At 41.0% G+C, this 27899-nt stretch overlaps 1 protein-coding gene and 1 non-coding gene across 4 annotated transcripts in view; one reads left to right on the top strand and one right to left on the bottom strand.

Moving 5' to 3' along the window:
• Positions 1-27899, top strand: part of KCNAB1 (potassium voltage-gated channel subfamily A regulatory beta subunit 1) — a 398866-nt gene that overhangs the window by 39384 nt on the left and 331583 nt on the right. The window lies entirely within an intron of this gene.
• LOC112397193 (small nucleolar RNA SNORA70) lies at positions 13002-13136 on the bottom strand. Its single transcript, XR_003002751.1, has one exon. It is a non-coding gene; the product is annotated as a small nucleolar RNA SNORA70 (small nucleolar RNA).

The raw sequence follows: 27899 nt of genomic DNA, 5'->3' as shown, positions 1-27899 counted from the left end.
GGTCCGGGAAGATCCCACATGCCACGAAGCGGCTGCACCCGTGAGCCATGGCCGCTGAGCCTGCGCGTCTGGAGACTGTGCTCCGCAACGGGAGAGGCCACAACAGTGAGAGGCCCGCATACCGCAAAAAAAAAAAAAAAAAAGAAAGAGAGAAAAAAGGACAGCAAAAAGTTTAGAAGAAAAACCACCAAATATTAGGAGTTGTTATTTTTAGGTGGTAAGAATGTGAGTGATTTTCCCCCTTTCCTCTATTCCTAATTTCCAAATTTGTATATTACTATTATAAAAGGGAGGAAAATTGCAATTAAAATTAGATTCTAAGAATTTAAGGTACATGCTTTTGAAGTTCTTTTCTGAGCTACCTTGGATCTAAAACAAGTATTGAGATTGAGATTCGGCAGTTTGATCTGCAGTAAGGTTTACAGATAAGGACTCCCATTCTGAATTTAACCTGGAAAAAAATTTGCACCTTTATGTAGATAAATTGAAATGCATTCTATCAAAATGCTTCCATTCTATAGATAACCTTGAATAGCATAGACCATCTCTATCAGAAATATATGGGTTTTTTTGTTGTTGTTTTGTTTTGTTTTGCAAGTAACAGAAAAACTAACTCAAGCTGGCTTAAGTAACAAAGGAAACTTACTGGCCATGTAACTAAAAAGTCCAGAGATAGGGAAAACTCCAGAGATAAGGGTGGATTTAAGGTACAAACACTGTAGACAGGATCTAGTTTCTCTCTCTCTCTGTACTTGTGACTTTCTTTTTGGTAATGGCTCCACACTCAGCTCTCTACGATGGAGGGTCTGTGCCAGCTCCAAGCTCTTCTCTCATCTTCAAGATGGCTGACAAAAGCACTCATTCACTTCCAGAAGGAAGGAAGAAAGAAGGAGTTTTCTTTTCCTAGGAGTTCCATCTTCTCATTGATTCCTTGGTTTTGATTGGATGACCTGTCCACTCTGGACCACTTCCTGGATCTGGGTGATGGGAGAAGCTAACTGACTTCTGTGGCTTCATGCTCAACCCCTCACTGAGAAAGGAGGGGCAGGCTACTCTTGATGGGAGAAAAGGGGAGTAGATCATGGTGAGGCAAAGTCGACTGCATATGTTGACCACACTCCCTACTGATCATATCTGGAGGGGACAGCGTGGCAGTGAACTCATGGCAGTGAGATTCCAGTTAGTCAATCATCTGGAAATTGGGGATGAGGCTACCTCACCATTAACCACCTGTGTGCTGTCTCCATTCCTTGAACTTTAGATCTGGTTCTTAGTTCTCTTCTGGCTCCAAAATCCTCTTTTCATATTTAGAGGGATATTTTCCAATATTAGTCTACATCTCAGGTAGCTTGTGCTACTTAATCATATAACCAAAATAAGCAGAAATCTCATTTAACTAAAGGTAAGAAGGGAAATATCGGCTTTTTTTTTTAAACATCTTTATTGGAGTATAATTGCTTTACAATGTTGTGTGAGTTTCTACTGTATAACAAAGTAAATCAGCTATACGTATACATATATTCCCATATGCCCTCCCTCTTGCGTCTCCCTCCCACCCTCCCTATCCCACCCCTCTAGGTGGTCACAAAGCACTGAGCTGATCTCCCTGTGTTATGTGGCTGCTTCCCCCTAGCTATTTTACATTCCAAGCCCCTCTCTCATTTCGTCCCAGCTTACCCTTCCCCCTCCCCATGTCCTCAAGTCCATTGTCTACGTCTGCATCTTTATTCCTGTCCTGCCCCTGGGTTCATCAGAACTGTTTTTTTAAAAATTCTATATATATGTGTTAGCATATGGTATTTGTTTTTCTCTTTGTGGCTTACTTCATTCTGTATGACAGACTCTAAGTTAATCCACCTCACTACAAATAACTCAATTTCATTTCTTTTTATGGCTGAGTAATATTCCATTGTATACATGTGCCACATCTTCTTTAACCATTCATCTGTCGATGGACACTTATATTGCTTCCATGTCCTGGCTATTGTAAATACTGCTGCAATGAACATTGTGGTACATGACTCTTTTATGGTTTTCTCAGGGTATATGCCCAGTAGTGGGATTGCTGGGTCATATGGTAGTTCCATTTTTAGTTATTTCAGGAACCTCCATACTGTTCTCCATAGTGGCTGTATCAATTTACATTCCCACCAGCAGTGCCAGAGGGTTCCCTTTTCTCCACACCTTCGCTAGCATTTATTGTTTGTAGACTTTTTGATGATGGCCATTCTGACTAGTGTGAGGTGATACCTCATTGCAGTTTTGATTTACATTTCTCTAATGATTTGTGATGTTGAGCATCCTTTCATGTGTTTGTTGGCAATCTGTATATCTTCTTTGGAGAAATGTCTATTTAGGTTCTCTGCCCATTTTTGGATTGGGTTGTTTGTTTTTTTGATATTGAGCTGTATGAACTGCTTGTATATTTTGGAGATTAATCCTTTGTCCGTTGCTTCATTTGCAAATATTATCTCCCCTTCTGAGGGTTATCTTTTCGTCTTGTTTATGGTTTCCTTTGCTGTGCAAAAGCTTTTGTTTCATTAGGTCCCATTTGTTTATTTTTGTTTTTATTTCCCTTTCTCTAGGAGGTGGGTCAAAAAGATCTTGCTGTGATTTATGTCATAGAGTGTTCTGCCTATGTTTTCCTCTAAGAGTTGTATAGTGTCTGGCCTTACATTTAGGTCTTTAATCCATTTTGAGTTTATTTTTGTGTATGGAGTTAGGGAGTGTTCTAATTTCATTCTTTTACATATAGCTGTCCAGTTTTCCCAGCACCATATTAAAGAGCCTGTCTTTTCTCCATTGTATTTTCTTGCCTCCTTTGTCATAGATTAGTTGACCATATGTGTGTGGGTTTATCTCTGGGCTTTCTATCCTGTTCCATTGATCTATATTTCTGTTTTTGTGCCAGGACCATACTGTATGGATTACTGTAGCTTTGTAGTAGAGTCTGAAGTCAGGGAGCCTGATTCCTCCAGCTCCATTTTTCTTTCTCAAGATTGCTTTGGCTATTCAGGGTCTTTTGTGTTTCCATACAAATTGTGAAATTTTTTGTTCTAGTTCTGTGAAAAATGCCATTGGTAGTTTGATAGGGATTTCATTGAATCTGTAGATTGCTTTGGGTAGTAGAGTCATTTTCACAATGTTGATTCTTCCAATCCAAGAACATGGTATATCTCTCCATCTGTTTGTATTGTCTTTAATTTCTTTCATCAGTGTCTTATAGTTTTCTGAATATAGGTCTTCTGTCTCCTTAGGTAGGTTTATTCCTAGGTATTTTATTCTTTTTGTTGCAATGGTAAATGGGAGTGTTTCCTTAATTTCACTTTCAGATTTTTCATCATTAGTGTATAGGAATGCAAGAGATTTCTGTGCATTGATTTTGTATCCTGCTACTTTACCAAATTCATTGATTAGCTCTAGTAGTTTTCTGGTAGCATCTTTAGGATTCTTTATGTATAGTATCATGTCATCTGCAAACAGTGACAGTTTTACTTCTTTTCCAATTTGGATTCCTTTTATTTCTTTTTAAAAATAATTAATTAATTAATTTTTGGCTGCAGTGGGTCGTCATTGCTCTGCGTGGGCTCTTCTCTAATTGTGGCGAATGGGGGCTACTCTTCGTTGTGGTGAGCTGGCTTCTCATTGTGGTGGCTTCTCTTGTTGTGGAGCATGGGCTCTAGGCGCGCGGGCTTCAGTAGTTGTGTCACGTGGGCTCAGTATTTGTGTCTCGCAGGCTCTAGAGCACAGGCTCATTAGTTGTGGCACATGGGCTTAGTTGCTCTGCGGCATGTGGGATCTTCCTGGACCACGGCTCGAACCTGTGTCCCTTGCTTTGTCAGGCGGATTCTTAACCACTGCGCCACCAGGGAAGCCCCTCCATGTATTTCTTTTTTGTCTCTGATTGCTGTGGCTAAAACTTCCAAAACTATGTTGAACAATAGTGGTGAGAGTGGGCAACCTTGTCTTGTTCCTGATGAAACGTCAGTTTTAAATGCTATTTAATTTATCATGGAAAGTAATGCATTTTTAATATGGAACACATTAAAAACTCATAAAGTGGTTTATTTATGAGATGGTTAGCCTCCCCCCCCCAGTTACCCCATAAATACAGTTAAGTTCCATCAACTGTTCAGCAAGTGCAATTATACAAATGCTGTGTTTCATTTTGCATCTTATTACAGTAGTTTTCCCTCCAGACACACTGTATGCAAAGAGTAAGTGTGCAGAATTTTAGAATCTGAGGAGATAATTGGGGACAATTCAGTACTCACCCCCAATTCCTCCATTAATTTTACAAATAAGTTTTCTGAGGCCTGAAGAGGTTAGACAATCTGCTAATACTCACATAGATGGTTTGCTAAATTCTAGTTAAGAATTTAACCAAAGGCTTTTGATCTACCAGTTTATTCTTTCCACAACACGATTGTTCAAATCAACAAAGATTGACTGAGTACCAGTTATGCCCTGGGTAGTATGCAAATCACTGAGCTCAGAACAAGGAAAGACATGGTTCCTGGCTTCAAGCAACTCCAAGAGCAGTCTAGTAAGGGAAAGAGTCATGTCAAGCAGATAATTAGAGGCTGGTATGACACATGCAATGTCGCTGTTTAAAACATAGTCATAATGTGGTAGAACAAGTTGATGAATGCTCTCTTGAGAGTCAAGGATGACGCTGAAGAGTTGGTGATTCATGCACAGGGTTTTGTAGGATGAATAAAAGTTCAACAATTGGTCCAAGACAGGGGTGGGGGTAGCATTTGATATGGAGGGAATAGTATATTTGAAGACCGAGAAGCGATGGTTATAAAACAAGTTTTGGAGACAGATCTGGATTGATTGCTGGTTCTAAGTCTTACTGCAAAGATGACTTACATAATTTATTTATCCCTTCTGCCCATTCACTTTTTTCCTCAATAAAATGGAAAGAGCAATACCTATCCCAAAAGGTTATGGAGAAAATGATATAATGTTACAACTATAAAGCACATAACACAGGAGGAACTCAGGAGCAGGCAGGTACTCTTCTCCATCCTGCTTCTCCTTCTCTTCCTCCTTGTGCTGGCCAACCTTCTGGGTGAGGTGAGTGCTAGAACAGGAGCTAAGAGGCAGGAAAGAAATAGATCATTGGAGGAACTGGCCATGGAAAACTGCTGAGGCGTTCCTAGGTAAGAAATAACAAGATCAAATTTACATCCTAAAAGGGTATTTTTGGAAGAATGGTGCATAGGCAATGGGTAGAAAGCTATTTTAATAATCTAGGTGCGAGGGCTTGAAGATATGAGTAAGGGTATGAATAGAAAGAAGAAGGCAGGGGTTGAGAGATTTGGGAGGTTCTGTGAGCGGAATGTATTCTGGTATAATTGTGTTCCCTGCATCCCAGTTTTCATTCCCACGTGTCTGGAAGGGAAATTGCCCACCGATCTAATTAGGCCCCGAGGTACCGCCACTGCCTCAGTAAGGAGGCGGTAGGGGAGTGCTGCACCGTTGCCGCTGCTCGTGGCTCTCGTCTCTAAAGTGCTTCCACACAATCGCTTAACTCATCTACCTTCTCATTCACATGAAAAGAAACCTCAGAGAGAGCCTGCGCTATCAAATCTGTTCTCCCTTGTCTAACTTTAAAGCAACTCCTTAAACTACTACATTCCTGAGGCAATTATCTTTTCACTGCAATTTAGTAACTTGGAGTAACCTCAAATACATTACTTTTAAGCAGCTCAGGACTTCCTTCTAAGGCAGGCCTGTGTCTCCTCTTTAACAGGAATTGAGGGCCTGGTGTGGGCAGGCTGGCTCCCGGGGAGCTCTCATCAAATGCCTGGAATCACCTGTATTACCTCCATCACCTCCAACATCAATGTTTTACTTCCTGTAAAAAAAAAAAAACCCTGTGACCTTAACTACCTGTTTGTCTTTCCTGTCTCATGTTACTATTAACGGCCCTTTTATTGATGCCCAAACTGAAATATGGAGTCATTAGTTTACACACACTCACCTTACCTGCCATCCCCAGAGGACTGATACCAAGAAAAAGATCGTTGTTATCTGACTGCCAAACTCCTAACACGGGTGTGCCGGACTCCTGTCAGAGGGAGGTTTTTTCCCCCTATAACTTCATTTCATGCTGATTTGAGATCTAACTAGTATTTCACTTTTGTCTTATTTTCTTTTTGAATATAGCCATCTATGTACATTTTGAAAAATGTTTTTAATTCTACCCACACATGGGTTTCTTCATAATCTCTGAAGGCTAGTCCACAGAAGCAAAGCACTGTGGCTTCACACTTTTCATAAAATGGTTGATCTTTGAATTAAATACCTACAAAGTATCTATGTATGTGAGACCAGATAAAAATGAGTGAAGAATTATTGGCAAGATATTTCTACTTTTATCTGTAAAAATAACTGCTTTGACTATCCATATTAAAAACACATTACTAACAATTAACTCACGATGACACATATGAATTTTCTGATTTAGGTATGAAAGCATCCTGAGAACTCACAAAACCTCAGAACAAACATTAGAACAGTGCGCTTGGGATACCTGATTTTCAGCATTGGGCACATAAAAGAAGGCTTTGGAAAACTCACATTGCTTGAGGCCAAATTGAATGGATTGTATATTTAGGATATATTTATACTGGATGCTTTAAAGAAAAAAAGAGCATAGGGTAGCAATATACTATCACTGTTTATTTTTGTGCAATATGTAAATCTGGTATTTCTTCCAATTTTAGGTCTATCAATTATGCAACAATCAGCTAATAATTTTGACCACCTCCTACATGCAACATTATGCTAGACGCTAATAAGGCTAACTAGCTCTCAAAACAAAACTTCCCATCAGCTGCCTTCAATCATCTCCCTCCTGACCATCTTGCCAGGACTGTTGTCTTATTTCATTATATGTTCAGCTGAGTCTGCAGCAGTTCAGAGTCAGGTTGAAGAGAATCACAGATGTTATTAACACATGGAGTCTTTTACTTAAAAAAGGATAAGGTGGCCACTAACATCCCTTGTAGACATGTGGTGTCGGAAATTTCTTCAGATCATTCTTGTTGGTGACTCAAAGTGAAGCTATTTGCCAGGCAGCATCCCGGCATCCTTGGGTTAAAAAAAAACACAGCTTGACCTTGGAACAGCGTGGGAGTCTGCCTACTGTGCTGGCTCCAAATTAATAAAACAACTCTTCATCTCCTTCATTTGATTAGCTGCTTCAAGCTTAAACCAAAGGAAACTAGAATCGCCACTGACACTGCTTTAAGACAGAAATAAGATCAGAAAAACAAGGAAAAGCATTTTACAAAGTCAGTTATGGGATTCACAAAACTTTGGTGCTCTGAAGTTAGTAACTCATTGCAGAAGAATTAGGTAGTTTAGAAAACTGCTTTTAATACTTAAATTTAAATGTGGTGGAGTCAGTAGTGTTTGAGAACAGAACTCATACTGTGCTATCCGATATGGTAGCCACTAGTCACATGTGGCTGTATAAGTTAGTTAATTGACATTAAATTCAATTAAAATTAAAATTAAAATTCAGTTCCTCAGGTAGCATTAGCCACAGTCAAGTGCTTAACATTCACATGAGGATAATGGCTACTGTACTGGACAGTGAAGATACAGAACATCTCCATCATCCAATAGAATAGCCCTGCATTAAAATAGCAACTCAAGGCAGGAATCTCAGACTCAAACTCCGTAAAGTTGTCTTTGCTTTTATGAATTTTTTTACAGGTTTTCAAATGAACTATGTTATTAAAAATTTTTTACATAGTCCGCTACCTTGAGCCAAGCCAAGTAGTGGGGGCTCTGGTTAACCATCATGTCAACCTCATGGTGAAAGTATAGGAATAATGATCATTAAGTATCAAATTACTACCTGGCAGTAAGGTAGATTTAGTAACTTGTAAATAAAACTCTTTTATGGAGAAGATGTCAGAATGTGCCTCACCAAAAAGCATTTATGCTACTCTACATGTTCAGCTATTTTTCAAGTCAATGAGAAGTATTATTTGGCCTTGGTGATCAAATTACCACAGTGAACAGATTCCTGGTACCAGCTGAACCCGAAAATTAGGGAAAGAAAAATATGAATTTTGTCTTTATTCTTGTCAGTTCAAATCCAGCCATAACTTTTTGCTGGGTGTAGACATTTACATGAAGAAGTACTTTTTTTTTTTTTTTTAGAAACTATCGCTTGGTGTTTTTACTTTTACTTTTTTTAAACATCTTTATTGGAGTATAATTGCTTTACATTGTTGTGTTAGTTGCTGCCGTATAACCAAGTGAATCAGCTATACATACACATATATCCCCATATCCCCTCCCTCTTGTGTCTCCCTCCCATCCTCCTTATCCCACCCTTCTAGGTGGTCACAAAGCACCGAGCTGATCTCCCTGTGTCTTTATTCTTGTCCAGCTCCTAGGTTCTTCAGAATCAATTTTTTCTTTTTTTTAGATTCCATATATATGTGTTAGCATATGGTATTTGTTTTTCCCTTTCTGACTTACTTCACTCTGTATGACAGACTCTAGGTCCATCCACCTCACTACAAATAACTCAATTTCATTTCTTTTTATGGTTGAGTAATATTCCATTGTATATATGTGCCACATCTTCTTTATCAATTCATCTGTTGATGGACACTTAGGTTGCTTCCATGTCCTGGCTATTGTAAATAGTGCTCCAATGAACAATGTGGTACATGACTTTTTGAATTATGGTTTTCTCCAGGTATATGCCCAGTAGTGGGATTGTTTAGTCTTTTAAGGAACCTCCACACTGTTCCCCATTGTGGCTGTATCAATTTACATTCCGACCAACAGTGCAAGAGGGTTCCCTTTGCTCCACACCCTCTCTAGTATTTATTGTGTGTAGACTTTTTGATGATGGCCATTTGACTGGTGTGAGGTGATACTTTGTAGTTTTGATTTGCATTTCTCTAATGATTAGTAACATTGAACATCCTTTCATGTGTTTGTTGGCAATCTGTATATCTTCTTTGGAGAAATGTCTATTTAGATCTTCTGCCCATTTTTGGATTGCATTGTTTTTTTCTTTGATATTGAGCTGCATGAGCTGCTTGTATATTTTGGAGATTAATCCTTTGTCAGTTGCTTCATTTGCAAATATTTTCTCCCATTCTGAGGGTTGTCTTTTCATCTTGTTTATGGTTTTTTATTTGAGATTTTCTTGTTTCTTGAGGTAGGATTGTATTACTATAAACTTCCCTCTTAGAACTGCTTTTGCTGCATCCCATAGGTTTTGGGTCATCAGGTTTTCATCGTCATTTGTTTCTAGTTAATTTTTGATTTCCTCTGATTTCTTCAGTGATGTCTTGATTATTTAGTAGAGTATCGTTTAGCCTCCATGTTTTTGTATTTTTTACAGTTTTATTCCTGTAATTGATATCTAGTCTCATAGTGTTGTGGTCCGAAAAGGTATTCTTGAAATATTTTCTCAGTCCCTTTCTTTTTCTCTTCTTCTTCTGGAACCCCTATAATTCGAATGTTGGTGCATTTAATGTTGTCCCAGAGGTCTCTGAGACTGTCGTCAGTTCCTTTTTTTCTTTTTTCTTTAATCTACTCTGCAGTAGTTATTTCCACTACTTTATTGTCCAGGTCACTTATCCATTCTTCTGCTTCAGTTATTCCGCTCTTGATCCCATCTAGAGTATTTTTCATTTCATTTATTGTGTTGTTCATCAGTGCTTGTTTCATCTTTAGTTCTTCTAGGTCCTTGTTAACTGTTTCTTGCATTTTGTCTATTCTATTTCCAAGATTTTGGATCATCTTTACTATCATTACTCTGAATTCTTTTTCAGGTAGACTGCCTATTTCCTCTTCATTTGTTAGGTCTGGTGGGTTTTTTACCTTGTTCCTTCATCTGCTGTGTGTTTCTCTGTCTTCTCATTTTGCTTAACTTACTGTGTTTGGGGTTTCCTTTTCACAGGCTGCAAGTTTGTAGTTCCCGTTGTGTTTGTTGTCTGCCTCCAGTGGGTAAGGTTGGTTCAGTGAGTTGTGTAGGCTTCCTGGTAGAGGGGACTAGTGCCTGTTTTTTGGTGGATGAGGCTGGATATTGTCTTTTTGGTGGGCAGGACTGTGGCCAGTGATGTGTTTTGGGGTGTGTGTGAACTTAGTATGATTTTCGGCAGCCTCTCTGCTAATGGGTGGGGTTGTGTTCCTGTCTTGCTAGTTGTTTGGTATGGGGTTTCCAGCACTGGAGTTGGCTCGTCATTGACTGGAGCTGGGTCTTAGTGTTGAGATGGAGGTCCCTGGGAGAGCTGTTGCCGGTTGATATTACATGTGGCCACCAGTTCTATGGTGCCAGTGTCCTGAGCTCGGCTCTTCCACCTCAGAGGCTCAGGCCTAACACCTGCCAGGAGCACCAAGATGCTGTCAGCCACACGGCAAAAATTGTGCACTCATTCAACAATTCTTGCTAGTCTTTGGTCGTTCTTCTGGCAATGGCTATCTGTAGCACCATCGACGTACCCTTGGTCCTGGCTGTGGACCTTTCAGTGTCTTGTAAACTGGCTCTCATCCTTCAGCGTGGTCTGGGAGCCCCTGAAGAACCTAGAGTTATACCCAAGGATGAGAGTGCCTTTGTAGAAGTCCAGGAATCCGGTAGAGTAGTTTCAGCATAATAGGCATATGGCCCTTCGCCTGTGGCTGGCAGCATGGCTTCCCGAAGTTCGTGCCTCCAACTAGCTGGCCAGCTTGGTGTTTTTAGTAAGAGGCAAAAAGAAAAGGCCTCTTAGAAAACACTTTGGGTTTTTGTCTCCTCTTTTCCCTTGATAGCTAGAACAGCCATCACCAGCTGCTGCTGGGAACCCGAAGGATTAGGCTGAGGAATGAGGGCTTCCTGGCTGCTGGCAGTGCCTGGTGGAGGAAAGAACCCTGAGAAACTTTCCCCATGGTCCATGCTCCCTGCTCCTGGTCAGCCAGCTGTCCTGAGGCCAGAGCCACAGGTCACACTCTTGTGAGCTGTGCTCAGACCCCTCATCTACTGAAGAAGTACTTTTAATTAAGCTTTATCTTGTTATTTTATTACCCTTTTCCATCAGTGACGAACTTTGTACAGAATTATAAATCAAGGCCAAACACCGCATGGATGCCACAGCACAAAGATTCATTTAGTGTGCATACAACCTTGTGACCTGCAACGTGATTCATCACTTGTTATCCTGTCTTCCCACTGAGGGATTGGATGACGCACACTAATATACAAAAGTCAATGCTGGGCGTCTAGCTTGCAACGTCTTACATATTATCCTTCTCAGTTCTAACTGATTCTTAACCCACTGGCTTCAGGGAAGGCTGCCTTTTAGAATCAATTACCTAAATATGGTGAACTAATCTGGGGAAGTAGTGAAATATGAAATATGAATTGCCCTATCTCCCCTTTGTCTGTTGACAATTTGCCCAACACTACAGTTTAGATGTGACCAGATAAGAAAGACAGGGAAGTGCGTTCACATATGGTGTCCCATTTGATCCTCACAACATTCTGTATACGAGCATTCGAGCAGGGAAGGTTTTGGTGTCACAAATGAGGCAGCTCTCTTGAGAAGAATTGATCATTTTCTACCTGTGTTCCTCCCTACATGCCTCTGTTTGTAATTATTTGTATACATGACCATCTCTCTCACCAGATTTGAAGGTATCTGGAGTGGGGACCATGTTCATATCCATCTTGTTTTCTGGGCATCTAGCATGATGCCTGGTGTATGAGTTGTTCATTTGCTCAGAAGAAGAAAGGTGAATGTAACACAAAAGATCTGTAAAGGAATTGGGTGTTTTTTTTAAGGGAGAAAAACATTATGCTGGGTTTTGTTGCTCAGGGTATTTGCTCTACCCAAGTCCAGGAAGGTGCTGTTTAGCATGACCTGGGTCACACGGTAAGTACCCAGTGACGTAGTTGGATCTAGGACTCAGGTCTCCTTTCACAGGACATTTCCCACTAAAACCTCCTATTCTTTTTGTACCATTGAATCTTTATTTTAAGACATTCCATCTCTTTTTGTAGCTAGTCCCGCAAAAGGGAGAATGAATTGTACCTGCATGTGGAATAAAAATAGATTACACATGCTTAAGTAGGAAGAATTGAAAAACTTTGCTGCTGATTATACTTTTGCTCCTGGGGATGTTGTCTAAAACCCTTTTGATGTGAAAGGAGATTGTGATGACAGCTAACATGTGACTAAAGTATTATACTGTAAGCTGCGCTGTGATTAATAGACGGATGGGTTAGCTGGTCACTGGTGCACACAGATGTGTGATATTGTGTGTGGTCAGTGCACCAAAGGTCTCAGCCTGAAGATTCAAGAGAAGGGGGAGACAGAGCTTAGATGAGCAGAATAGAGGGGACTGAGGAGGTAGCGGTCCCCACAATCAGCAGGACTTTGTGTTTCTCATGAGTTCATGCTCCTAACTAACAAAATGTAGCACGAAGTTGGCTCTATTAACAAACATCATAATTCCTCTACAGATTTATGTTGCATTCAGTTTTCCTCTTCTGAGCAATTGTTTTGGTATATTTAATGTTTTCACTTATGTTTAACATTCCTTTTGTTTTTTGGACAGGAAAGTAGGATTTATTGGGGGGTGTGAGTAAGGTGGGAACAGCCCTGAGATTCTTATGAGTGCAGGGCCCACCATTTGTCCAAGGGGCCACTATTAGGAATGTATTTGATCCCTCAGTCATCTGGGATGAGCCCCTTTTCTGCCAGCATCTCCTCAAATTCTCTTGCATTAAACTTAGTAAATCCCCACTTCTTGGAGATGTGGCTCTTCTGGCAGCCAGGGAAGTTGAACTTGGCCCTGAGTAGGGCCTCAATCATATGTTCCTTGTTCTGCAGCTTGGTGTGGATGGACATGATGACTTGGCTGAAGTGGACCCTGGCCACTATGCTCTAGGGCTTTCCAAAGGTACCCCACATACATGTCTGGAGCCTAGTTTGGGGACAGCATGAGGTCAGGCATGAATGTCCACTGGAAAGGCTTGTCTCCAAGGTCCCTTAGGACAACCCACATGAGCAAAAGGCTGCATACACTACCAAGGAGGCTGCTGTTTGTGGTCATTGCCCGTGGTGCTCCCATGGGGAAAAGAGCATGGTTGGCTTAACTGGCTGCAGAGTAACATTACTTTTATATTTATGGTTTACTTGCCTTTTGTACTTCTGATCACTCCTTGTTTCAGTTTTCAAATGCAAATAATCAGTTCCCATTTTTGAATACCATTTCAAATCTTGTTGAATTGGGGACTTGTTTACTGTGTTCTTACACGCCCTTTCCTCCCCTCTGGATCACAGAGTGATTCCTTGAAGGGTAGTGAGGGATTTCTAGGTTGTGCAAAAGAAAGCCTATTGTGATGTTGGGAACTGAGGTGTGGGAATTGCCCGGCTTCTGGCTGGAGTTTACCTCCCTCCCTCATTTCTTCCCATATGCAGATGTTCAGTGACATGTGTTATTATAAGAGAAAGGGAAATGGCCTTACTGAAATAGAGGTAATGGGCCAAGATAAATTGTAAAAGTCATGAGAAAGTGTAATATGGCAAATAACATGCTGGGCTTGACTTTTAAGTGTAGTATGAGAATCATTCTCAGTGTTATGCTGTGGGAAAAAATAGAAATGAGGTGGCACATTAGTTCCTGCCTTGTGGTCCTGTGGCCTGTGGAGGCCACACTCAGATTCTAGTACAGACGAAGGCCCTGGAGGTTTTAGCCATCCACAGGCAAAGCGAGCAAAGGATGCATTTGAAAACAAATAGTAATGTAATGTAGGGACCTGTAAAGAAATGGTGTGGTAGAACTAGAGAGATAGTAACAGAGTAAGACTGCAAAGTAACAGGTAAGCCCCAAAGAAATAATGTCAATATATTATTTTTATCATTGCACTAGGAAAATTTTAAATTATGTGTATATAAGTAGGCAATAACATGGGATATTTTAAAACCGCTAATTAATGAAATTCAGTGAGATCTCTGTACTACTTACGTAGTTTTAAATCTGTTACAAGGCTTTCAGATCTTATCTGTTAGCTGTTTGCACAAAGTTTCTTTGCTTTTGTGGTACCTGCACTATTGTGCAGACAACCTTTCCAACTAAATGAATAGTTGAAATTGGTAGACAATGTGTTCAGTGAATAAACTGGTCGATAATTTTTATGACAACATCTTTATTCCATACGGGCTTCTCTCTTCCAAATAAAGTCCTTCTAGAAGATTGGGCTTTTTGAGTAACTTCTTATAAAGATTTTTATGAACGAGTTTATGTTTGAAATGGTTTAGTTTGGCAGAAAATTTGGGAGTCATCAGGACAGACACTGCTTGGCTGTGCTGGGCTATGCCTGCAGGGCAGCATGACTAGTATTGCCCCAGGCAGTCCAGGACCCTACTCTGACCCCAAGAGAGCAAAGAGTCCTTGGGACCCAAGGGATGTGCCCATCCAGCTGCTCCCCTTTCTGGACCATCTTACCTGCATACCCAGAATTCCCTGCCTGAAGGGCCTGTACAGCCTCTTCTATGGATCTCTTCCCTGGATAGTGTGGATGTACGGGCTGGGATGTCCACGTGGGCTGGGATGTCTGCAGCGGGTGGCATATGAGGTTTTTTACAGGGACCAAAGGAGTAGGGGGTGGAAAAGTAGGGAGCTTTCAACAAAGATTAGGCACAAGCTTGTCCCTGACTTATACCTACTAAAAGGCAGTGGCAATGTCATCAATGTTACAATCAAATCACTTCTGCAAATTTCTGAAATGCCCCCTAGGAAGTAATAGTACTACTGTTCTAAGTGAGAAGGTTGGCATTCTTTTCTAACAGATAAACTTCCTCTGAAAATGGCATCAAACAAACCCCAGGGATGTTTTGTACTATGACAACATAGTACAAAATAAAATAAAAGTGTCTAATTTTCAAAGGTGCTTACTTTGAAGAAAAACTCATTGAAATGTGTAAGCTCTGGTATGTTTGATAAAAACAAACAGCCAGTTTTAAACCAAATAGCTTTTTGACCGAAAGGAAAAAATGTCAGCGCAGATTGGGATTATTTATGAAATTTTTATCATGTAAAGTGGTGTGGTACGATGTATTCAGCCAAGAGTCAGGAAAACTGTACTCTGGTTCCAGTCCAAGGTTTCTGCACAAGCCATGTTCTCTCAGTCAGATATGTGACATAACATAATCATCAAATCAAAGATACCATCAGTTGTAAGATGCAGCGTTAATTTGTGTACCATTAAGAAAGAGACCCATTGCCTATGATAATTTTGACTATTGACTGTAAGAAGCATTCTAATTGAGATGTAAAAATATTAAAAAGTATATCTTAAATCTCTAATATACAATAAATCTTATTCATCTAAACATTCTTCACATTCTTGCAGAGTACCTACCACATCTAGTCATTCATTTATTCATTCAATAAATAAATATAAATTTAGTGTCTATTTCAGGCAATACAGCATGCATGTATCAACATGTATTGAATAATGGAATTTAGAAGTACATACACTTACCTTTCATAACATCAGCACGCACATGAAGCTGGAGGTGCTGGTGAGAAATCAGCTCAAGACAGTGGCGAGATTGTCCTCTTTTGAGAACAGCAAAATCACCATTAATCTCTAATGAGGACATTTGCTCCATAGAAATTTATACTGGTAAATGGAAGGCAGGTAAACAAGAATTCCCAGATCAGTTTCTTAGTAATCAAGGTGCCCTGGTTACTTTTTCCACATTTCTATGAAAATCTTGTTGAAAGAAGAACTTCTTAATTCTGAGACTCTAATGAAACTGCTCCTTCATCTGTCATTTCTTTTCCAGTAGGAATAAGGCAAAGAATGAGTGTTCTATGAAACACTTTTATACTATATCATATAAAACAATTTTACATGACTTATTATCATGCTACATTGTTAAATTGATTTTTATACACTTAAATCTTTATATTATCCATTTGTATCTAATAGTAGCCCAAGACGTAAATAAGCCCTTAAAGCAACATTTTGTAAAGAGTGATACTTCCCTAGTGAGCTCACTCTCAGAGTCAGAATCTTAAGTTCACCAGACAAGTGACAAATAAGGTTCATTCAGCCCCAATATCTTCATCTAGAGATGTTACACTGGGACCTTAGAAAGATGAAAAAAGAATGAGTTGAAAATACCTGGACCTACTCTGTATAATCGAAACCATATGCAGTGATTTTAAGCCTCATTATATACAACAAACACTGATGGTCTGTCCCTCTTCAAGAAGGAACTGGCAAAACCCCTTAGAGAACAGTTTCTATTCTTGTTCTGTTTGAATTTTGCTTCTTGAGCTGTTCTTGCCACATGGGATATTTGACTATTTCTAAATGGCCTTTGCTTTTAGTCTTGTTCAAAGTTTGTTTTAAGCACAATATCCTAATCAACCTCATTTCCAAAGAGGCCCCTTTCCCTTGACTGCTGCAGGCTGCTTATCCCGAGAACGGCTTCTCTCTGGGCTCACAAGGTCCCAGCTTTCTGTTTCTCTTGGATCTGAGCACACTGTGTTTTCTGATCAGCTACGTCTCTTATCCAAACTGGGGTAAAGAGAGGAATTCCACATACTGCTCTCTGGGGGTGAACTGAACAAAACATGCCTGCGAGGACACTTCCTGAGGCATGACTCAAAGGTTATTGCACACTATCTGCTCAGAGTTTCTATGCTTACCCAATTATGTTGTCCTTACCTTTGTGTGATCTACCTGAGGAAAAAAAAATATCATTGGTTAAATATGTTGTTTAGGGCCATTTCTATCAAATCTGAGCATCAGATCAGTCAGAAACTTAATACACACAAACATATACACACACTTAAATCAGTTTCCACTTACATAATTTTGATCTACAATACCCTTTCCAGAAACATCATTGTAAGAGTAAGAATGTTCTATATTGGTTTCTCCCCACCTATAAATGTCATTGAATCATAGCTTTCCTGAGGAATCCTAATACATATGTCTATATTTTAGATATAAATTTCTCCCCAGTGGTCCTTTGGCTATGGAGAAATTAGCACAGGCTATATAAAGCAGAGTGCTTTAAAGAGTCTCCTTGAGGGAAATGGGATAGCAAGAAGGGAAGAGATTTGTACTTTTCATTTAGTGGCAATACTTATTTTATGCAATTTTATATCATTAGGCCCATTAAAGGACAAGAATGTGAAATATGTCCTCCCTGAAGACAGTTCTTTGTGTTTGCATAACATTTTCCACTTTGAATAAACCAATCACAAGGAAGAGTCCAGTGTGTATGTACTTCAGTGCTCTGAGCACTTATTTCAAGGGCTCTCCATTCCCCACCACCACCCCACCCCCCAGAGAGCTGAAAATGTGCAGAGCCTGCAATCTTTAAGTGCATAACCAATTGTTCTCTTTGGACAGTCTGTTTCTGAAAATTCCCTTTGAAATCAATGACAAAAAAGCCCAGCTACGGTGGATTCCATCTTGTAAGCTTCCCTCACAAACCACAGACCCTAATCTTTGTATTTATTCAATTGGACCAAGTCGCCAGAGATTTGGGGGAGTAGAATGTATTTGAGAATGTGAGTGTGTGCCAGGCAAGGAGGTTTCTTTAATAAGAAATGTTATCACAAACACTTTTAAAATGCTTTTCAGCTCAACCTGGACACAGAAGACTGGGTTTTGTATTTCTTGGCAATATGCCCAGTACATAGAATTAAATAAAAAAATATATATATGATTCAAAGATATTTTGAGAAAAATCCTTGAACTAGGAAAAAGATGAATATTTGATGCCCGGTGGATTCACACATAAACCTGGTGATTTTCTTGGTATCTGTATTCATCAGAAGCTGTGAGCAAACACACTCTAATTCCCTCTGGTGGGGTGTAACAGGCAGAAGGACAGTGGAGTTTCATAACAATTTTTAAGCATTGCCCTATTGTATACTTAAATGACATTCTTTAAAGGGGAATTAAGAATGGTGACGTGGTTGGTCACATATCTAGGCCAGTGGTCAGTGGCAAGTGGTCACTGAGGGAAGATAGAGGCCTTTCTAGGTAAACTGATGCAGTCATCATGAAGTCATGTAGGAAGATAAGACTGGGAGATAAGACTCTCTGGCCAAAGGACTAAGGTGAGATTTGGAACGTCCTGTGGGTGATATCAGAGGCTGGGAAGACTCTCTGAGCCTGGGCCTTACCAACCATAGAAAGAGCTAAGGGCTTCTGATGCTTTTCAAGATAGAGTGGTTCCAGCCTGTCTTTGTAGCCCCACACGACTTCATCGACACCTCTGGATGTAAAGGTTTGGGCTGGGGAAAGATACGGAGGGCTCATCAAAAGCACCTGACAAGAGTTGTCTAGCAGAGAATGCTTCTCTGAAGGGAAAGAAAAGCCTGGAAGAAGATCTGAATGTCAGATGCCTCAACACGCTGTAGTCAACTTCTGAGAGGGGTAAGGGACCTGGTTACAAAACCCTGCCATGAAATTTGTCCAGTAGAAATGGACTCAGCACTTTTCTCATGGCACATCTATGATGTCTTAAGAAGTGCACCCCTGGTTTCACTGTTGGGAGGCAACAGAACTGTTATCAAGATGGCTGATGAGTTGGCCAGAGTGTTTCTGAGATGAAAGAATGATGGGGGACATGGCAAGGCAATGGGAAGAGGAGGAGAAAAAAGGAAGAAAATATTATCTTCTGGAAGGAGGACTCTTCCTCGTTTTAAGCAATTAATTAAAAATGTTAAATGCACCAGAAATGGGTGATGAATTATTTGGGTAATAAGAACAATTACCATACTGTGGTGGTAAGACAAAAAATGGCATAGTCCATCTGGGTTTTATTTCCAGCATGACCATCAAATGTCTGTGAGATTCTGTCTCTTAACTTCACTAGGAACCTCAGTTTCTCCACCTTTAAATGAGAGCATTAACTCCAGTCTCCTCCAGCATTAACAGTCTATGTAACTGACAGAAGTGCCACAAGGTGTAAGTGATGGTTAATTTTATGTGTCATCTTGATGGGCCAAAAAATGTCCACATATTTGTTTAAACATTGTTTCTGGGTTTGTCTGTGTGTTTCAAGCAGAGATTAGCATTTGAATCGGTAGACTGAGTAAAGCCCTCCTCAAAGTGAGTGGACAGCATTCAGTCATTTGAGGGCTTGAATAGATCCAAAAGGCAGAGAAAGGGAGAATTTGCTTTCTGCTTGGCTGCTTGAACTGAGACATTGGTCTTCTCCTGTCCTCAGACTAGGACTTACATCATGGGCTCTCCTGGTCCTTGGGCCTTTGGACTTGGATCTATAGCACCAGTTGTCCTGGGTCCCCAGCTTTCAGATGACAGATTGTGGAACTTCTCAGCCTTCATAATCACATGAAGCAATTCTTTATAATAAATCTCTTTATATGTAAATATATATATACACATATATATGTATATATTCTCTCTCTCTCTCTCTGGATACATACACACACATCTCCTATTGGTTCTGTTTCTCTGGAGAACCTAACATCTTGTGCATTTGGGAACAAAGATATTGCTCAGGTCTAGAGTTCTTGTCTCTAATTCACTTAACATAATTTTAGGGACTAAATACTTGGTATTTTCTGTCTTTGCTCCCTTCAAGTAATAATTAATTTTTAATGGGTTGTTCCCAGGCAAGAATTAGAAACATTGTGTGGCTGACAGTGTACTACATGCAGGGCTTATAAGGGGGAGCTGCTTTTCGCAGCTAGCTCCTTGATGAGAATTCAGCAGGAGGAGCTCTTTAGCTGTGCAAACAGCTGTCGGGGGGTGACTCATCAGCAGGGTCTATGGCACTCAAGAGAATAAAATTTTTCCCGCAGTGATCTGCCAGATCCCTCTGTAGGTTGTGTACAGGTGGCTAACTGCCCCTAAGTGTAAGGTGTGGGTAAGGTCCAAAGGGCTGGAGTAGCGGATTATTTAGCAAACGTGGTTGCTTCCGCTGGCTCTCTGGGTCTCACAGTTCAGTGAGAGCAGAAGGCATGGAGCCACTGATGCAGGCATGTAAAGAGGCAGTGGGAAGCCACGTGGCTTCGGCTGCCAATGAGGGAGCATCTTCAGTGAGCTCTCATTTCTAGACGATGTGCCAGCTTCTAGCTGACTCTGTCAGGTGCTAGTGGAATCCTTCAGGGCAACATGATGTTTCTCTGGCTGTCATGTGATGTATTTATTTTTTACTTACCTATTTGTTTGTTTGATGGAGAATGCCACAGGGCTTAGAGTGGTCTCAGTCAAATAATCAGTTTGCTCATGAGGCTTCTGATCTTTTGCAGTGGGTTTAGATTTATATCTTGCAGGGCTGTCATAAAAGGAAAACAGGGATGCTTTGGGCTTTTGAGGCCCACTTGTCTCCTATTTTCATTCTCCTTTCTCTGTCAGGCTGTCCCCGTTCCTCTGGGTGTGGTGTCCCTGCGGTCCCACTGCCTCCTTCACATCCTCCAAATCTGCTTTCAGCTCCTCCATAGCTCCCTCCATGGGAAGCTATATGATGACTTCATCTCCATTGCGTGTGGTAATGACTTGTTTTATTTCTCCAGGGGCATCTGTATTCAAATAGGGAAAACTAATTATATATTTTATTATATACATAATTATATATAACAAGGAAAATTCAGGCAAAAGTCCAGGGGTACACTGAGGAGTTCTTATACAGCGGGGCTCATACTGCATTCTTCATATCTCATGATGTGAGGGTTTTAACCCCCAGTCAAACATAGCTGGTCCTGTCTTACTCTACCCAGACATTTTGCAGAATTGCCTGGGAAGCAGCCAATGCAAATTTGAACTTATGTTTCTTAAATTTTTGGGTGATGGATCTTTTTGAGAGTTTGTTAAAAGCCATGGACCCTATCCCTAGTTAAATGTACATATTCACACATATCCAAATTTTGTATACAATTTTAGGAGGGTCACCAGACTTCCTAAAGCTCAACTTGGGATTCCAGGGTTAGAGAAGGATTAGTATTTGGAGTAAGCAGACCTGGATTTGAGGTTCCACTGTGATCTTGGGCAGGTTCCTCGTGTTTCCTGTGGACTATGTCAAAATCTTGGGTTTTACCAGTGGTTCTCAACTGGGGACAGTGCTGCAGGCATATTTTACCCCTCACACCATCCAGGACATATCTGAGCCTGGGGGGACAGGCAAGTGTTGTTTTGAAAGATATCCACAAGTGAGCTGATATGCCCCCAAGGGTTTGAGAACCACAGGGCAAGGAGACCTCTAAGATGGCCTCTGGCTCCATTGTTCTACGACTCTGAGGTTTCGCTCCAGAAATTCCACTGCACAAAGTCAGAGGCTACTCCGCCAAGAGCTAGTGGAGAGAAGAGGGGTAGCGGGACAGAGAAGGCCAGAAGCTGGGCTTTCCCATTCTTACAACTTTGCCCCACTGTTCATGGAGGAAGGTGGTGGGAAGGGAGCAGAGCCCTTCTAGAATTCTCTTTTCCTTGAGAGCCCATTGAATTGAGGATTTATCTATTTATTTAATCCTCTTGAGAGGATAGAGAATCTAATATATCTTTATTTTTTGAAAGCCTATGTACTTGGCATATTATAGATACAGAATAAATGTTGTTTGGATGCAATAAGTTTATTTCTCATTAGTTACTTTTTTAAGCAGATCATGTGATGAATTCCTGCCGTCCCATTCTGGTTGACACATTATCTAAGATTTTATTTTACTGAAGTCATTGAAATAGATATTAATTTAGTGATTAATTGAAATTCAAGGAATATTTACTAAGCTCTTATTATGTGCTTGACACAGTAGAGTATTCAATACAGTGGAGATTTGAGAAGAGAGTTAATAGTCCTGTGCTAATACCAAAACCCATATGTAAGTACTAAATATTGAAAAAAATTATTGTCCGTTTATGCTTTTCCTCTGTATTCCAGAAAGGGGTGTATAAACCTTAGAAAACAAAAGATAAATTTTTTGAATATCCTTTGTTATTCCCTGGTTTGGACCCTTCTAGAGTTTTTCTGTCTGAAAGCTCTTGTGGCTTCATGCTGAGGGGCCCAGTTACATATCAGTGTTTTAGGCTGAGGGAACAGCCCATTTTGTCATATAACTGAGCCAGTTTCACCAAGAGCTTTATCTCTGTCTACCATTGCATGAAATAACTCTATCATGTAGAGTTCTGTCTGCTAAAAGAGGGCGGTAACCACAGACACCAAAGCTATCAGTAGAAGAGATTAAAAGTGATGAGATTACATATTGTGGTGTCAGTGCTCTAGCTCAAAACCAGTTTCATTTGGGAGAAGATTAAATTCCTTCAAATACTAGAGTCCTCCCTTAGAAACTATAATTGGATGTAATAAAAGACTACTTTTCCCTCATGATAGTAGTTGTACTTTTGATGTAAATCCTCCTGGTAAAAGTAATAATAATAAAAGTGCTACTTATTGGATATCCTCTATGTGGTAGGCTCTGCATTAGACACTTTAATATTGACTTATTATATTACTTGACATATATTGACTATAGACTGTTTCAGGCACCCAAGTCATCAGCCTTATTAGCTTGGAACTATTATTATCATCATCCTCCTTTTATAGTTGAGAAAATTTAGGCTTAGAGCAATTGAGTAATTTGTCACAGGTCACTTAGCTGATAATGGTGGAAAGCTGGGACTCCAACCAGGTTCTCTAATCTTATTTCTAATTCACTCCTCACAGCAATCCTATAAAACAGTTTTGGACATTTCCATCCTACAGGGAAGGAAGCAGAGTTGGAGAGGTGAGCTACTCTAATAATGGTTATATAGCCAGTAAATGGCAGAGCCAGGTGTGGAACCAGGTTAGTCTGACTCATAAACGAATGCTTGTTTCACTCTGCTACACTGACTATCCATGGACTTATAGCATGTTACAGTGTAAAAAGGGAAAAACTTACCTATCTACACTTTTAAAATAATAGATATTTATTTTGGTTTGCCTAATAACTTTCTTTCCTTGGATATTCAGTGTCAGAGGAAAATGCTTGGTACCTTGGTACCTAGAGTTTCTAGAAAATGTATGACATTTTTGTTACTGCTTACAATGATTTATCTGGTTCCTTTTTTTTTTGGAATACAGAAATATTTAAATGAATTATTCTGCAACAAAATTCTTTTTACTAGAATCCAGTATGTGGTTTTTGAATACTTACCACTTGCAAGGCTCTGAGTTAGGCACAATGATGCCTTAGAGATGAATAAAAAGTAGTCTATTGTGGGGGACGAGGCAGAATCCCAGATACCACACAGAAGGACGAATAAGCAAATAAATAAGCAAATAAGCAGTAACAGACGGTCATATAAGTCCCAAGGAGAGAGAACAGAAAATGTCACGTGGAGAATTTGAAAACAGATGTGGACCTTGAAGGGTGGTACATTAGTTTGCTAGGCAGCCACAACAATGTACCAAAAACAGAAAAGAACAGCAAAAGTTTATTTTCTCACAGTCCTGGAGGCTAAAAGTCCAAGAGCAAGGTGTTGGCAGGTTTGGTTTCTTTGGCAGCCTCTTTCCTTGACTTAGAGACAGCTTCTTGCTGTGTCCTCACAGGGTTGTCCCTAGGTCTGCATCATAATCTCCTCTTCTTTTAAGGACATTAGTAATATTGGATGAGGGCCCACCCATATGACCTCATTTTATCTTAACTACCTCTTTAAAGGCCGGATCTTCAAATACAGTCACATTCTGAGGTACTCAGTGTTAGGACTTCAACATATGAATTTGGGGAAGACACAATTCAACCTACAACCAATGGGTAGGTAAACTATCAAAAGAAGGAGAGTCAGAGTTTAGAAGGGAAAAATATATTTGTGGGAGTATTTAGATGGAGAATAAATTACATTTCGGGGAATCCTGAATGCTGGGGTGGGAAGTTGGTGCTTACTTTGGTGGGCAATGGGAAGCCACTGAAAGTCTCCATCAGGAGAGTGACTTGATAATGTGGTACTCGGGGACTGTCAATCAAGCAGTAAGAAAGAATAGCGACAGGAAGCAAGGAGGTCATCTAGGAGGCTTATCCAGAAGTCTAGTCACGGAGAGATGAGGTTATGAGTGAGGGAGCTCATCAACATGGTGGGTACACAAAGAACAGATGAATCAGAGAAATACCACAGGGGTTTAACTCACTGACCTTGGTGCCTAATTGGCTGTGGGAGTTGACATGGAAGAAGGAGTCAAAGGTGGCTCCAAGGCTTGAGTCAAAGAATGGTCTTGTCATTAACTGGAAGAGCAAAGCCAGCGCAGGGCAGGGGGTGGGGGGGGTTGGATGCGGGGGGGGGTTCTACTTGGGACTGAAGATGTGGAACTAAATTTAGAATGTAAGTTAGATGTTCAATGGGAAGGAATTTGAAACCGTGGATCAAGAATTTGGGGGAGAGATAGGAGTATATGAAAGATTATTAAATTATGTGAAAATTTTTACTAGGAAAGAGATTAAAGAGTTGTACACTAAAGTGTTAGTAATGATTATGGGGGGGTTATAGTTAATTTGCATTCCTTCTTTTTACTTTTTGGTATTATTCAAAATGTTTACCATGAGCAACATTATTAACTTTATACTACTGGGAAATAGTCTTTCTATTCAGCCTCTCACCTCCTTCCATTCTAGTTTGCAACTTCCATCACTCCAAAACACTGCCCTCGAAAAGGTGATGTGTGCTTTTCCTAAGAGCCACAAGAGAGGTTTCAGGCCTTGTTTTGAACTCTCCATCATTTTGGTGCACCTCTCTTAACTTTTCGGATATTGCTTTCCTGACCCATCTCAGCCCCTTTGACTCCCTCTTTGAATTCTGTCTGACAGGTCCTGTTTCTTCACTGATCATCTAACATTGGTACTCCTCAGAGCTTCATGCTCACCTTGGCTTTCCTTTCCCCTTTCTAATTCCCCATGAGTTATCTCATCTGCACCCTTGGTAGGTGAACTACCACATGTAACTCATAGCTCTGAAATCTTTTTCTCTTGTCCAATTGTCTCTTCTGACAGCCAGATCCATATTATTATTATCTGCCAATTGGGTATTTCTACCTGAATGACCCACAGTCATTTCAACTCAGTATATCCAAAATGAAATGAATTATTCTATTACCTCCTCACCCCCAGTCTGCTTCTTGAACCTCCCCCACTAAGGCTTATTCTTGGAAAAGAATACCATGAGGTAAATCATTGCTAGGTTAGAATCCTGGGCATCCTGCTGGACTCATCCTTCATCCCAACCCCTGCCCCATGAGCACGCAATAAGTTATTAAGTCCCATCTATGCTATTTCCTAATGACCTCTCACATCTAGATTTAATCTCATTACTTCTTACCATAACCACTGCAAAGCCTGATCTGTCTTCCCTCATTTCACTCCATCATCTACAGTGAAGCCAGCGATTTCAAACACCAATCAAATCATGTCACTCCTGTACTTAAAATACATCAGTGACTTCCTTGGCTTCCAGATTCAAGTCTAGATTCTCCCCCTACCCTCAGTTTTATTGAGATATAATTGACATACAGAACTTTACATGTTTAAAGTATACAGCATAATGATTTGACTTACATACATCATGAAATTATTACCACAATAAAATTAGTGAACATCCATCATCTCATATTGATTAAAAACAAAAACAAAAGTCTTTTTTCCTTGTGATGAGAACTTTTAGGATCTACTCTCTTAACTACTATCAAATGTATCATACCACAGTGTTAACTGTAGTCATCATTTTGAACTTTACATCCCTGGTACTTGTTTATTCTATAACTGGGAGTTTGTACCTTTTGACCACCTTCCTCCAACTCCTCCTCCCCCTCAAGTCTAGACTCTTTAGCACAAAGTAGATTCCTTTTCATTGGGCTTCACCTCCTGGCCTAATTTCTCATCCAGCTTCGCTCTTTCCTACTTGACAAGCTCATGCTGAACCACATGTGGTCCACGTCTGGTGGTGTGTTTTGGGCTGTCTGTGGACTTATTATGATTTTAGGCAGCCTCTCTGCTAATGGGTGGGGTTGTGTTCCTGTCTTGCTAGTTGTTTGGCGTAGGGTGTCCAGCACTGTAGCTTGCTGGTCGTTGAGTGAAGCTGGGTATTGGTGTTGAGATGGGGATCTCTGGGAGATTTTCGCTGTTTGACATTTTGTGGAGCTGGGAGGTCTCTTTTGGACCAATGTCCTGAAGTTGGCTCTCCCACCTCAGAGGTACAGCAGTGACTCCTGGCAGCACCACCAAGAGCCTTTCATTCACATGGCTCAGAATAAAAGGGAGAAAAAGTAGACAGACAGAAAGAAAGAGGATAAAAGAAAAGAAAATAAAGTAAGGCAAAATAAAATAAAGTTATTAAAAAGAAAAATAATTATTAAGAAAAAAATTTTTAAGTAAAAAACAAAACAAAAAACAAGGGACGGATAGAACCCTAGGACAAATGGTGAAAGCAAAGCTATACAGACAAAATCTCACACAGAAGCATACACATACATGCTCACAAAAAGCGGAAAAGGGGAAAAAATAACCTATCTTGCTCCTAAAGGTCACCTCCTCAATTTGGGATGGTTCGTTGTCTATTCAGGTATTCCACAGGTGCAGGGTACATGAAGTTGATTGTGGAAATCTAATCCGCTGCTCCTGAGGCTGCTGGGAGAGATTTCCCTTTCTCTTCTTTGTTTGCACAGCTCCCGGGGTTCAGCTTTGGATTTGGCCCCATGTCTATGTGTAGGTTACTTGAGGGCGTCTGTTCTTCGCTCAGACACAACAGGGTTAAAGGAGCAGCTGATTCGGGGGCTCTGGCTCACTCAGGACGGGGGGAGGGAGGGGACAGAGTGCGGAGCGAGCCTGCTGCGGTGACGGCATGCCGTGTGTTCTCCCGGTGAAGTTGTCCCTGGATCCCGGGACCCTGGCAGTGGGAGGCTGCACAGGCTCCCCAGAAGGGAAATGTGGAGAGTGACCTGTGCTCGCACACAGGCTTCTTGGTGGCGGTAGCAGCAGCCTTAGCGTTTCAGGCCTGTCTCTGGGGTCCGCGCTGTTAGCCGCGGCTCGTGCCCGTCTCTGGAGCTCCTTTAAGCAGCGCTCTTAATCCCCTCTCCTCGCGCACCAGGAAACAAAGAGGGAAGAAAAAGTCTCTTGCCTCTTCAGCAGATCCGGACGTTTTCCGGGACTCCCTCCCGGCTAGCCGTGGTGTACTAACCCCTGCAGGCAGTGTTCACGCTGCCAACCTCAGTCCTCTCCCTGCGCTCTGACCGACCGAAGCCTGAGCCTCAACTCCCAGCCCCGCCCGCCCCGGCGGGTGAGCAGACAAGCCTCTCGGGCTGGTGAGTGCTGGTTGGCGCCGATCCTCTGTGCGGGAATCTCTCCACTTTGCCCTCCGCACCCCTGTAGCTGTGCTCTCCTCCGCAGCTCCGAAGCTCCCCCCGTCCGCCACCCACAGTCTCCGCCCACGAAGGGGTTTCTAGTGTGTGGAAACCTTTCCTTCTTCACGGCTCCCTCCCACTGGTGCAGGTTCCGTCCCTATTCTTTTGTCTCTGTTTATTCTTTTTTCTTTTGCCCTACCCAGGTATGTGGGGAGTTTCTTGCCTTTTGGGAGGTGTGAGGTCTTCTGCCAGCGTTCAGTAGGTGTTCTGTAGGAGGTGTTCCACGTGTAGATGTATTTCTGATGTGTTTGTGGGGAAGAAGGTGATCTCCGCGTCTTACTCTTCCGCCATCTTCCCCCTCTCCCACCCATTTAACTCATTTCTAAATACAGTCAGTCACTTAGTACAAAGTACAAACACAAATTAAAGAGAGTAAATCGCTGTTATTTGTCTAACAATTGGGTGTCTGCCAGCTCCCTTTGAGACTGAGGGCAAACCACTAACCCTCCCTGAGCCTGATCCCTCATCCCAAAATGGGAGCAATAATAGTGGCCTTGCTTACCTCACATG

Source organism: Neophocaena asiaeorientalis, unplaced genomic scaffold, assembly GCF_003031525.2.
Source record: "Neophocaena asiaeorientalis asiaeorientalis breed wild unplaced genomic scaffold, Neophocaena_asiaeorientalis_V1.1 scaffold556, whole genome shotgun sequence".
In the NCBI taxonomy this organism is placed as follows: Eukaryota; Metazoa; Chordata; class Mammalia; order Artiodactyla; family Phocoenidae; genus Neophocaena; species Neophocaena asiaeorientalis.
The sequence above is the reverse complement of the archived record's forward strand: the minus strand, read 5'-3'. Positions and strand labels throughout refer to the sequence as shown.